General features: G+C 35.3%; 1 long non-coding RNA gene across 1 annotated transcript in view; it reads left to right on the top strand.

Moving 5' to 3' along the window:
* LOC144455240 (uncharacterized) overlaps positions 1-13,563 on the top strand; it is a 67,484-nt gene that overhangs the window by 18,490 nt on the left and 35,431 nt on the right. The window contains exon 2 of the long non-coding RNA XR_013483958.1: positions 6,323-6,420. This is a non-coding gene — a long non-coding RNA (uncharacterized LOC144455240). The remainder of the gene's footprint in view (positions 1-6,322; positions 6,421-13,563) is intronic.

Genomic DNA, 13,563 nt, shown 5'->3' with positions numbered 1-13,563 from the left:
ATAACTTTGCACACAAAAGAAAGTAACAGCCAAATGCATTACCATTAATAAAGTGATAAACTATGGTGAATTTTAAAGAAAATCCTATCACTAGTCAGTATCTGGAAGATACCAGAGAGCATCATTCTTCTTTCCATTGGACTCTAGAAATAACATGGTATAAAACAAAAAATCGGGTGAGGTTTCTAACAAAAGCTTAGATTAAATAGATGACTTTACTTTTTTAGTATTTTTTTTTCTTTTTCAAGTAAAAGAAAAGGTAAGACTTCTCTGCAACAACTTACATTCCTTCTGAGGCTGAGTTTTTCATTTCTATTTTAAACAGTTCTGGCTCCCTGTTTTCTAACACAACAATTTAGGTCTCAGCCCAGAGGGTAAGTAAATTCACATGCATAACATCACACAACAGAATATATTCACACATAATATCACATGCCATTATGTGCACATTATTCATTGTAAAAATATAAGCAAAAATGATGGACTATAACTTTAACTGTACTATTAAAAAAAGGATTTAAGTATTAAAAGTGAACATAATATTGGTATATTAATTCCATTACAGTCTTAAAATGTGTACAGCCACTCAGTGATTTGGTTTAAATTGATTTTTCTGCTGACTCTGATGACCTCCAATAAAAAAAAAAAGTTGATTTCTCAAGGGTGATTTATGATGGCAGCATTCTCTATTATATAAATACTTTCCAAAGCACTAGTGAAAAAGGGACTACCTTACTTCATTAAACTAACAAGTAGAATCAATTCTAACCTGATTTAAGGATTTGCATATGACAAAGAAAAAGTTCTTTGCTATGCCAAATGGACTTTGAGAATAGACTGAATAATATGGCAACACTCTCATGGAAAAAAAAATCAAGGAACTCTTAAAAAAAAACAAAACAAAACTCTTACACCTATCCAATACCACGGTATTTTATTTAGTGAATTAAATATGAAAAACCCTTAGGACAATTGTTGTCACGAATTTGTATACTGGCATTCTAGGGGATAAATCATGATGAGTATTGACACGATGTTATATGAATTAAGACCTTCCCCCCCCCAAATTTCAGCATTACAAAATGTTTGCAACTACAGCATTACAAGTTTCAGGATGACAAATGTGTCATTTGAAAGAACTGCATATTTTTGAATTTGTGTATGACTCATATAACATTTGATCTATTAAATCACTTAATACACTAGATATGTCTAATATAATAACAAATAATATAATAAAATATTAAATACTATAGATATTATGTCCTTCCCTAAATCTTCTCTTCTTCAGTGTAAACATCCCAGATATTTTGAGTCCCATCACATCCTGGTCACTTTCTGTGGATGAACAGTGTCCAACATAGTGCTTCCTAAAATCTAGCACCTGGAATAGAACACAATATTCAAGATGTGGTCTAACTAGAGCAGAGAATAATGGAAGTCTCACCTCCCTCATCCTTTAACACAACCACATCTACTGAACAGTCAAAAAGAACATTATCATCACCAAAGTCTTATATGATATTGTCAGAGGCAATAACATTAAAGAATATGAATTAACATCTGCTTTACTCCTGCATCATAAAAGCATGGGGATGTTTTCATATGATTTGCAGCTAAATCTTCTACGTATGTTGTTTCATTTATTAGAATGTTAGGTCCTTGAAAGTAGGGACTATCTTACTTTTTTATTGTTGTGCCCAGGGCTAAGCACAATACCTTCCAAATAATGCACGCTAAAAAGTGCATCATTTATTAATCATATCTAACATGATTCTATCTATACCATCAAGAAAATAGCCTAATATGGTAGAGAGCTGTCCTACTTTGGGACTTCCACATTGTTGTTGTTCAGTCATTTCAGGTATGTTCAAATCTTTATAACCCCATTTGGGGTTCTCTTGGCAAAGGGATTAAAGTGGTTTGCCATTTCCTTTTCCAGTCCATTTTACAGATGAGGAACTGAGGCAAACAAGGTTAAGTGATTTGCTCAGAGTAACACAGCTAATAAGTGTTTGAGTCTAGATTTGAACTCAGGCCTTCCTGATTCCAGGTGTGGTCTCCAGGTCTTCCTGACTCCAGGTCTGGCTCCAGTGGCTTTATCCACTACGCTACCTGACTTCTATGACTTCTCCATTATGTCCCAGGAATTTCATCATTGGGATACCTCATTATCCTGTATGATCAAATCAGTTTTGGTACTCATACTTCGTTATTATCATCTCCCCTTCTGCTTGGAAGGTAGAGACAGTAACACCAAAGTCTCAATTTAGGGAGGGGGGTCAGGACAAACATGTAGCTTCCCACTTGGCTGTATTATTTGGGGCTTTCTTTGTCTTCACCATGCTTCCAAATCAGGTACCTCTCCCTGCCTCTCTTCAGCTTCCTTTTCTGTATTTTGTTCCTCCATTAGATTGTAAGCTCCTTAAGGGCATTTTTTTTCAAATTTGTATCATCACTTTTCACAGTACTTAGTGCCTAGTAGGTGCTTAATAAATTTTCAGTGATCATTGACTAATGACAAGGAACTTGCAGACAGTCAATTAAGTTCAAATCCTAGTGCTAACAAGTACTAATTGTATTACTAGCTATTTTCATAAGCAGGAAACAAAAGTTTTCTCACTATCTCACAGGGTTCTTGGGAAAAAAATATGTAAATATTAAAATACTTGTCACTGTATATAATAAATTTGTATGTGGTGTGTATATATTTATTTATACACATAGCATGGTGCTTGTCATATAGTAGGCACTGAATAGATGTTTATTGAATTGGAAATTAGAATTGCAAATAGTACTATAAACACATAATTAGCCATTGTAAGCACTAGGATTTGAATGCTGCTCACCTAGAGTCCAAAATCTCTGCCTCTATCCTCCCAAATGTTCTATTCTCCAGGGTCAACATCTTTTTGGATGAGATTAGAACAAAAGTTGTTAATATGGAATTGAATCCTCAAAGAAGTGAGAAGTTCAGATAACAACTAATTACCTTCAAAGAGTTCAAGTCATTAACCTAAATGAACTACATTTTAGGGTACTACTAATCATGTAGCTATGACTACTTGCCAGTTGTTAAGTGACATCTGAAAAAGCATAGCAACAGAAGAGATGCCAGTCCTTAGAGAAAAAAAAATGTTACATTTTTTTTCTAAAGCATGAATTTGAAAATCATAAAAGGATTGGGAGCCAAAGCTTATATATACATGTGTAACTTTTGGATATCATAATGTATATCTATATGTGCATATATTGATAGCTTATATGTGTGTATACACATATATACATACATAATTATGCCTTATTTGATATTTCTGCTGCCTGTAGCTATAACTAGAAATTCTTGTGTCAAGGCAAATTCAGTAGATCAAGGTAGCATACCAAAGAATAATAGATTTTATTTAAATAAAATTGTGCAAGGATGATGGGATATCTTTTCCTCCAGAGAGATGGGCCTGCATCCCCATGTTATGGCTGGCAACCTATAATTCCCCCTGACTTAGAAAGAAGTGTCAGTTCATAGAAAGATGGCAGGAAGGGGGAAAAATGGGGTAGCATGGTGATGGGACAATGAAAGGAGCAGGAGTGGATTTAGGCACCAAAAGAAGGGTATGAAGACAGGGGATAGAGAGACAGTTATTCTAAGCCTTAGCTAGTGCTAAGATTCTAGAGGATTCTTCCATCATTCCCGACACACTTTTATTTTTTTAATTTTCATTATAAATTATGAAATTTATATTTTATCTCATTAATTGTTATTATCATTCATATTTCATTTTTATCAATATACACAAATTTCAATGTACAAAGAACAAAGAAGACTTTGTGTGAATCCATTATCTTTTTTTAGCATATTGTATATAGTTTTCTCCCTTTCTGAACTATTTTTTATTTCCATTCATTTTAAATGATTTAGCTAAATGATTTCTTTTTTCATCTCTTTTGTTGTTGTTGAGTCATTTCAGTAGTGTCCAACTCTTCGTGACTTCTTTTGGGGTTTTCTTGGCAAAGATGCTGGAGTAGTTTTCCATTTCCTCCTCCAGCTCACTTCATAGATGAGGAACTGTAGCAAAGAAGGTCAAGTGACTTGCCTGAGGTCACAGAGCTAACAAGTGTCAGAGGCCAGATTTGAACTCGGGTCTTTGGCTATCTGCCATATCTCTATTACCTATTCATTAATTTATCCTCCCCTCCCCCATGCCCTCTAGACAAATAAGTAAGTATAGTTCCACCAAACAAATCAACATATTAGTCGCCCTAATCTTTATAGGACCATTCTACTCTTTGATGTTCATTCTCATTGACCTATCCTGCCTTCCAACTTCTGTATTTGTCTTTAAAATCTGAGTTAGTTGATGAGTTTCCAGGCAGAGCATTGACCTCTATAAACAGCTCCCCTCTTTTCTTCTTCATAAAGATTATCCAGGTTTATGTTACCAGAATTTTGCTCTTTAATACACCTCACCATTGTTGTAACTATGCCTCTTACAGAACCTTAGATCACACCTATCCTTTTGCAACTTTTTCAAATTAATTCATACAAATTCTATGTAATAAATCAAATGGCTATGCAGAGATTTTTTTTTCTATTCTGCTTTGATGATACACATTTTCTTATTCATCAGAATAATTCCCTTATCAGTTCCTCCATCTTCTGATGAATGACTAGTTGTGTGACCCTTAGAAGTCATTTTAAGCTCTTTGTGCCTCTGAAACGGTGGAGAGATTTGGACTCAATGACCTTCAATTTCTCTTCCAGCTCTAATTTCTACCATCTCCTTAAATTATCTAGAAGATACTTTTTTTTTTATTCCTTCAGCCTCTTTAGTTCTAGAAGAGAGGCAATTCAAGTACGTCAGGACAGCTAATAATTGCCCCCCTCCCCACGACTGCTAAAATTTTCTTCTTTGCCACTTTTTCAGTCTGTTCCACAATTCACCTATTTAATATACTCCCACTACAATATGCTTTTGGTTTCTCTTTTTTTGGTTCTCAATCAAATGCTACCACCATGATCCCCACACCTGTTATGTAAATTTTCATAAAATAATTTATCTTCTTGATATATAATATTCCTACACAGCCCCCTATTGCCTACTCTGTTCTTTTTGAATCAAATAGATGCTTTCCACTGGTCTATTCTAGGCAAGAGTTGAATCTTACTGAATCGCAGTAACAATTAGAGGGCCAAATTTATTTCCTGACATTAAGATATCTATTTCCCATACTCTGAACATTATTGTATGTATTAGTATAGAATATAATCATGTGGAGAGTAAGGAGAGGGGAATAAGCATTCATTAAGCTCTTACTATGTGCAAGGTAGGCAGCTAGGTGGTGCAGTGGATAAAGTGCAAGGCCTGGAGTCAGGAAAACTCATCTTCCTGAGTTCAAATCTGGCCTCAGACACTTACTTAAAAATTAAAACAAACCTAAAAACATTAAACTTAAAATTTCTAGTGTAATAGTACAGTGGAATTGCAATACCAAAGTGTGCTCTGTGAGGGTCTTCCAGGTGGTGCGTGGTCTGATTCCAAATGTAAACTATTTAAGCCAGGTTTGAGTTTTAATTAACTTTTCCAGTGAAGATTTAGGTCTTCATTAAACAAATCAAATGAACATTTTTTAAAAATGTAACCTCTATTATCATTGAGATGGAAAAAAATGGGTTTTGGGAAAGAGGTGTGGGCAAGGGTAGGGCAGACACATCTTTGCCTCCTCTAGAAGTTCTACTGCCCAAGATCCACCTTAAGTATGAGATATGACCCTAATGTATCCATTTCCTTTGCTAATTTATGGTTCTTTATCAGTTCCATAGGAGTAATTGGCACCAGCACCAGAGTTAAGTATGGAACTCCCAATGGTCTCATGTGTGATAAATACGATTGTATGGACAAATTTTCACATTTTTGTTTTCAAAAGTTAGTTTTATTATCTTGTATTTAGCTGTCAAAGATATTATGGTCACTACTCAGGCTCTAATTGACCCATCAAATAAGACTTGGACATAATATTAGGTCTTTGGGGGGAAAAAAGCCACCTCTAGTAATAGAATGTATAGTGACCATATTCCATGCAACTTAAAAAACAAAAACACAACTATTTCTGTCTTTATGTTTATGCGGTAGAAGGCTAAAGAATGAGGAAGCCAGGGTGATAGAGACATGTATTAAATAAATCATTCTTACTCTGTTGTTTTCACCATGTATCATGGGGAAAGTTCAACTCTGGCAATATTCTTGTTGACATTTTTTTCAAAGAGATCTTTTCCTAAGGAAAAAAGAATATCCAACACATTTTCCTTTTCTTCTAACTCTCAAAGAAATGCAGCGTGGTATGACGGAGAGAGAATTGACCTCAAAGCAAGGAGGACTTGGGTTTAAATGCAGGCCCAGACAGATGCTGGACATGTGATCCTAGGTAAGTCACTTAACTTCTCAGTGCTCTAGAGAATTACCTAAGCATATTGCAAAGAAGGTACACAATTACATGGGTACAGGGAATTTCCTCACCTCACGTTGGAGTTCTTATACCCGTGGAAATCATAGTTTCAATTCCTATTCCAATTTCAAAAGGCAATAAGTGAACTTGTTTGCTATCCACAATCCTCATCTTTATAACACAAAGATTTATCTCTAGGGCAGAGGATAATTTCACAGTTGAAGCTGCCACTTATCTGACAAAGGCCAGCAGCCTCTTTTCCTGCACATCTGCTGCTTCTACTGTTGGGAATAGCCAGGCAGCTGCGAAACCCTTTTTCTTGTTTTCTCCTAACATAGGTCATTTTTATACTTAAGGAAAAAAATTAAAAAAAAAAAACAGGTCTTGGGACACTACGTATCGAAGGCCAAAAGAACTGAGGTTCTGGCCAAAATATCATACCCAGTAAAGCAAACATAAACCTGAATGAAAAAAAAAATGGACATTTACCGAATGGTCAGACTTTCAGGACTTTGTTTAAAAAAAATCTGAACTTAATAGAAGATTTGATGTACAAAAGTCAGGATAAATATAAGATACATACCGAAGACTAATTGCAAGGGATTCAATAAGGACAGGCTGTTTACCTTTTATGTATGTAAAATGTAAAATGTATGTCTAAACTTGTTACTAGTAATTGGGTAGTTCATAAGAAAGATTGGAGTAAACCTGAGTATGATATGACTTTAAAAAGTAAAATCATTTATGAATGGCTAAAAAGAGTAATTATTTTATACAAATGAGGTGTGAGAGGAAGAACTGATGCAGAAGAATTAGATGAGGGGCTATTAGTTCTGGAAACCTACTTTCATTGGGATGGGTTCAAGAGGGAACAATATATATATGTCTAGAAGAGGATAAATGTCTTCTAAATGCAGAAAGAAATAAAATGCTAAGGGGGTAAGGAAGGGGGAGAGGATAAGGGAGGGATATCTAGAGGGGAGGGTGAGGGAATAGGTCAAAGGAGGGTATAGAAGGCTATTTGGATTTATGAGAGTGGGAGGATAAGGGAGATTCTTGGAGGGTGGGGTAGGTTAAGTAATAGGAGGGCAAGGTGTCTGGTAGAGGTAAAGTGGAGGAGTTAAAAGGGATAGGAAATGAGAGATACACAAACATAAAAACAAAGATCAGAATTAAAATTGGTTAAGGAAAGTATATATCTATATATGTATGTACGTACATATGTATGCATGCATGCATGTGTATATATGTATGTATGTATCTATATATCTATATCTATACATTAAATAAATCTGCACTTAATTATAGTCTGGGGAGGGAGGAAAGGGGAAAAATAGAGTAATAAGTACACAGCAGAGAACTAACAAGGAAGCAAAGAAAAGATGGACAGCTCTCAACAAACACATAGTATTTATTAATTGGCTTTCTTGAAATGAAAATTTATTACACTGTATTTTGAATTCTCTCTTGCATTCTGCTGTGCACAAGACATGTTTTTTCCTTTTCTTATTTTCTATTTAAGTTTATAATATGTTTTTCTTTTCTTACTATGTATTTAAGTTTCAGTAAAAAAATATTCCTTTGATTTTGGAGTTGAAATATCTGTCAAAAAAGGGACAATTATTTAGGTGGATGCGTTGGGTTTTTTTAAATGTGATAAACACTATGGCAGTTATGAAAATAAGAAGATTATCATTGAAGATTATTATATAGTATTGCAGATATTCTATTGTGGCATACAGCAATATGAAGTCAGTGAAAAAATTAAGTTAAACAAAAATATTTTGATGATCACTTGTAAAACTACTGATAATTTTGATAAGTAAAGAAAAAATTGATTGAAAGGTAATGTAATGAAAATGATGCTTTGCTAAAAGCTGGAAACTAGAACTCTATCTATCTATCTATCTATCTACTTATCTATCTAATGAGTACTATTACCAGATGACTGCCAGCTTTATTTATAAAATCCTACTTGGTCCAAGGAAACATCTTAATGGAGTTGAATATAAAATATTAGAAATAGATAACTAGAACATTAGCTAAAAAAGGGTAAGAGCTCTCTTAATTTTTGACTTTGTAACCCCAACACCCTTGCCACGGTGTCTGGCTCAGCACAGGCAAATAACAATACTAACATTAATACTACTAATAATAAGCTTTCTTTAAAGTTTTCAAGGCACTTTACATATACAAATATTATTTGACGTATACAATAAGCCTAGGAGGCAGGTGTTATTATTATCTTGATTTTACAGAGGAGAAAACTGAGACCGAAAAAAGTTAAGGTTTGTTGAATTGAATTGTTGTTTCATAGCAAATTCCATATTGAAAGACTGCAAACATCAAACCATCTACAAACATTTATTAAGCACCCTTTATGTGCTGAGCATTGTATTGGGTGCTTGGGATACAAAGACAAAAAAATGCGACTATTCCTTACTCAAGGAAATTATATTGCATTAGAGGAGAAAACATGTACATATAGAAGTAGATACAGGTAAAAGCAATGTAGAATAAGTAGTACAAGCCAGTATGGGAGAGAATGAACTGTTGAGGGGTGGAGATTGGGAAAGACTTTGGATAGAAGGTGTGCTTGAGCTATATCTTGAGGAAACTGGGAGGTGAAAAAGGACATAATACATATATCTTGTGGAGGAAAATATACTACTGCACGTAACTCTGTGTGTGTGTGTGTGTGTGTGTGTGTGTGTGGTGTGGTGTGTTAAGGTCAGAGTTAGGAGAGTGGATCAACTGTGAAAGAATTCACTTATAACTTCTCTGTAGTCATTGATGATGAGTTCAGGGTGGACCCCAAGAATGCCAGGGCACTATCTGAAATGATGGGGAATAGATGTGCAGATCCTAGTGTCCTGAAATAAGTCACTTGGACAGTCCCCAAGTTAAAGAAAGCATTTATTGGGGTGATGCACCCAAGCAGACCTGCTCCTGGTGAGGCAGAGCCCCAGTGGGCTCTACACCATATAGAAGGCAGAGCATAGGCCACAGGTCCTGCTCCCCTAAGGGAACAGAGTGGCCCATGCTTCCCATAGGAGGCAAAGGAGGTTAGCCAGGTCAAAGGTATGGTTTAAATACAGTTTTATGGAATGAGGGGAAGGGGACAAGAGAATGGGAGGAGCAAGCGTGGCTCCAAAATGCCTGGGACATCAGGTAGACTGGAAGTGATAAGCAAAGAGAACGGGAAAGGGGAGAAGAGTTGTTCTAGAATTGAGGGTGCTTTGTGAAAGCATGTAGATAAGTCCATGGTAGGCACTTCAATGCACAATCTTCTTTGATCACTGGTCACACCCTGCTTGCTCTCTCAAGCACTCTCTTCTACCTCATCATATATACACATATACATGTATAGACATACATATACATGTGTACATATATACACACACATATATATATACATAGTATGTGTGTACATGTATACACACATGTAATGTATTGCTATCTATATTTCATTGCAATAAATTAATCTTTATAGGTTACTACATATGATTCTATATATTATTACATATATTATATATAAATAACATATCATGTAGATGTGACTATATATGCTATATATAACCAAACATAGTTATATAGCTATATCAATGTGTGTGTATGTTTTATTTGAAAGGAAGGAAGGAAGGAAGGAAGGAAGGAAGGAAGGAAGGAAGGAAGGAAGGGAGGGAGGGAGGGAAAAGTGGTGGGAAGAGAAAGCAAGGAAGGAAAGAAAGAAAGAGAGAGAGAGAGAGAGAGAGAGAGAGAGAGAGAAAGAAAGAAGAAAGAAAGAAAGAAAGAAAGAAAGAAAGAAAGAAAGAAAGAAAGAAAGAAAGAAAGAAAGAAAGAAAACATAGTTTGATTGAATTGGTATAAAAGATGCTAAGGTCTAAAAACTCCTAATGCAGGTTGGTACCACCTCTGAAAATCATGCATATTTATAAATATATACATGCATATATATAAATATGTTCAAGATCCAAAAGTACAGAATTACTACAAAATAAAACTGGTAAATATAATAATAGCACCTAGAAAGTTCTTGAAATAGTTTAATGAAAGACATTATTGGATTACAAAATAGTTAATTTCTATCATCATCATTACAGAAGGTGATTTCTTTGATGTATTACCTATGGGCATGATTAAAGATTAACAATATTGGTCTTACATCCTGAGATGAGAAAAATGCACAATCATTTGTTCAATAGTGTAAGAATTATTTAGCATCTGGAAGCTAGGAAAATGCTGTTTGCATATAAATTGACCTGACAAATTCATTTTCCAGTCACAACAATGTTTCTTATCTGAAGGCATAAACAAAAGAAAGCAAAAGAAGACAGCGTACACAAAATAGCAGGGCACCTGTAGTTGAGATACCTAAACAGAGGTACAGTAGTTTAGTGACAAGAGAAGAGATTCTCAGGACCTGGTTTGAGTCCTGGGCCTAGACCTGACAATTAGGAGCTATTTGATTTTAAGCAAGTCATTTAACTTCTGAACCTGAGTCTCTTCATTTGCAAATTAAGAAGAGTGGGCTTTAAGGTCTCTAAATGTCCCTTCCAGCTGTGAAATTCCATGATGTTCAAATGCTATTAAATTCTACAGCTCACTGATTATGCATCTCATTGTTCTAACCTAAGTCTTCTGTGGTTATTTCAAGGGCTATTGTAAATTCTCAAAACATTGTCAAAATAAAACTAGTCATATTTTCCTCTAAAAGAAAACTATTGCACACCCTTTCAAGGAGATTAAAAACAAACAAACAAACAATGGCAAGGTGTCCACAAATCAAGCCAGTAACTAGGAGCAAAGCAAAGAATGCTGAATAAGGAGTCAGAGAGCTTCAGCTGATAATGCAGCTGGAGCTGGAAGGAATCTGACAGTGCATCTGGTCCAGTCCCCTCATTCTACAGATAAAGAAACTGAGGCCCATTAAGGTTAAGTGACTTGCTCAAAGTCCAACAGAGATTTAGAGCCTGAGGTAGGATTTGAATCCCAATCCTTTGACTTCAGAGTCAGGGTTTATTCTTCCACTGAATTGAAGTCCTGGCTCTTCTAACTACTGTGTGATCTCTTTGGAACTCCGGCCCTCTTCTGCAAAATGATGAGTTGAAGCTGATGCCCCATCAGGGACCCCTCTACTTTTCGTCTTTGATCATATGATCTTACAAGGTAGCAGAAGAGTGGGGTAAAAACAGCAGCCCGTATGACCATCCAAACACTGCTGGGGTAGTGTTTGGAGTAGGTTAAGTCATTCCTTCAGAAACTCTGAAGCGATGAGCTATGAGGCGAAGTAAGATTACAGCAGGTGACTAAGGAAGGGCTTGATCCCTTCCTTGAGAAAATGCCCTTACTTCACGTGGACACCCTGGGTCGAAACCTCATTAGCACAGTGTTCGTTGTGGCTTTGTCACAAAAACTTAGTACATAATAACCATTTTTTTTAAGAACACACGACTCCCATGAGCATTCCCTTATGTGAAATGCCAATGAAAAGTAGTTATGCTTTTATATGATGAGGCTGAGTTCATACTGCTGTCACCTTCTTTGAGTATTACACTTACCTTGTACAATTTGTCAAACAGAACTTACTCTAAAATGTTCGTATTTCAGTAGCCTTGGAGTTTATAAGAGGTGAAGTCTCAAGCCACTTTTTATTTTTAAAATCGTTTATGTCATATCAGCCTAGCTTATTTGTTGGGTGATAATTTTTATTTTAAAGCTAGACAGTAGCCAAAAAAGACTAATATAATCTGAGAGAACACAGGCTAATTTAAAATAAAACATATCTTAGTCTTACATTCCTTGATTGAGGAGCAAAGAGGCTTTGATAATTTTACACTGAGCATCTTTAATGGGTAGAAAATTTTCCACCTGAGCACCACAGGTAGTTTTCAATTTGGGATGTATCATTCCATTTCAATATGACTTCATTCTAGCATCAGTACTTCTGGTTTGTATGAGATTTTTTGGGGGGAGGAGGCGGGTAAGGGGGAAGAGTATAAGTGGGGAGTTTTGAGGCTGCCATTTCATCCAGAAAGGAAAATGATATTTTCATGGAAATTAAGCTATACTAATTGCATTTTCACCCTTTTGGTCTAGGAAGCCATGAAATCTCGTATACAAAAAAAAATTAATTAAAATATTTAATTATACTGGTTGTATTTGCATAACTGGGATTTTAAAAGCTGGGTTCTGGAATAATCGATTTTTCAATATGCTTTTGTCATTCTGGCTGTTAGATTTCTTCACTGAATTTTCACATGGTAAATCCAGTTTCTCAGAGTTGTTAGGGTAGTGTCAAAATCAGAAAAGTTAGATTACTTAAAATTAATAATCAAAATCTAATGTCAGAATTAAAAGTAAAATTTTGAAAGATGAATTAAGTAATGGTGTCACTATCACCAATTTGATTCCGTAAGCAAGATCCTGCATTTCTGATATGTGCAAATATGAAAAAAAAAATACTTCATACTACTTCTTTGTCTCACTCTGAAAACTTGGACCACACACTTATGTTTATGCAAAATGAGGTGCTGTAGTTAATTAAATATTCTTGTTAACTTAGAGGCATCATTCCATGTAAATGTATTTGCCAGACAGTGCCTGGCAAATAGTAGCCAATTAAAAATGTTTATTGATTGATTATTAGTTTTCCAAAAGTATAAGAATAGGTTCTGGGTCTGTGATTTCATTGATACAGGAACTCCTAAAAGATTAAACCCCACCTTGTTGATGCAGGCTGGCACTTTTTCTGAAAATGATAGTCTTAGGACGTTTTCCAGACCACTGTGAGATTATGACTTTGTCACATATGACAACATGTATTGAGAGTAAGACTTTTTCAGGTCTTTCTGGTCCCTCAGCCAGCTTCTATCTATTATGCCATGCTGACTTTCTTCAAAAACTATAATACAATAAAATATACTTGAATACTAAAATGATGGTAAAGGTGATTTAGATTTTTTTTGATAATTCAGAAGGCACACTGGAATCCCATTGGGTATCAGCTCATCATTACAAACATGAGTTAAAGCATAGTTGATAGAAAGTTCCTCTCAAAGTTATACTGGCCATGTGACCCTGGCCAAGTCACTTAATGCTTTAGTGTTTTAGGCAACTCTT

The sequence above is a fragment of the Phascolarctos cinereus genome, unplaced genomic scaffold (genome assembly GCF_003287225.1).
Source record: "Phascolarctos cinereus isolate Bilbo 61053 unplaced genomic scaffold, phaCin_HiC Scaffold_9;HRSCAF=440, whole genome shotgun sequence".
In the NCBI taxonomy this organism is placed as follows: domain Eukaryota; kingdom Metazoa; phylum Chordata; class Mammalia; order Diprotodontia; family Phascolarctidae; genus Phascolarctos; species Phascolarctos cinereus.
This window is presented reverse-complemented; position numbering and strand designations above follow the sequence as displayed.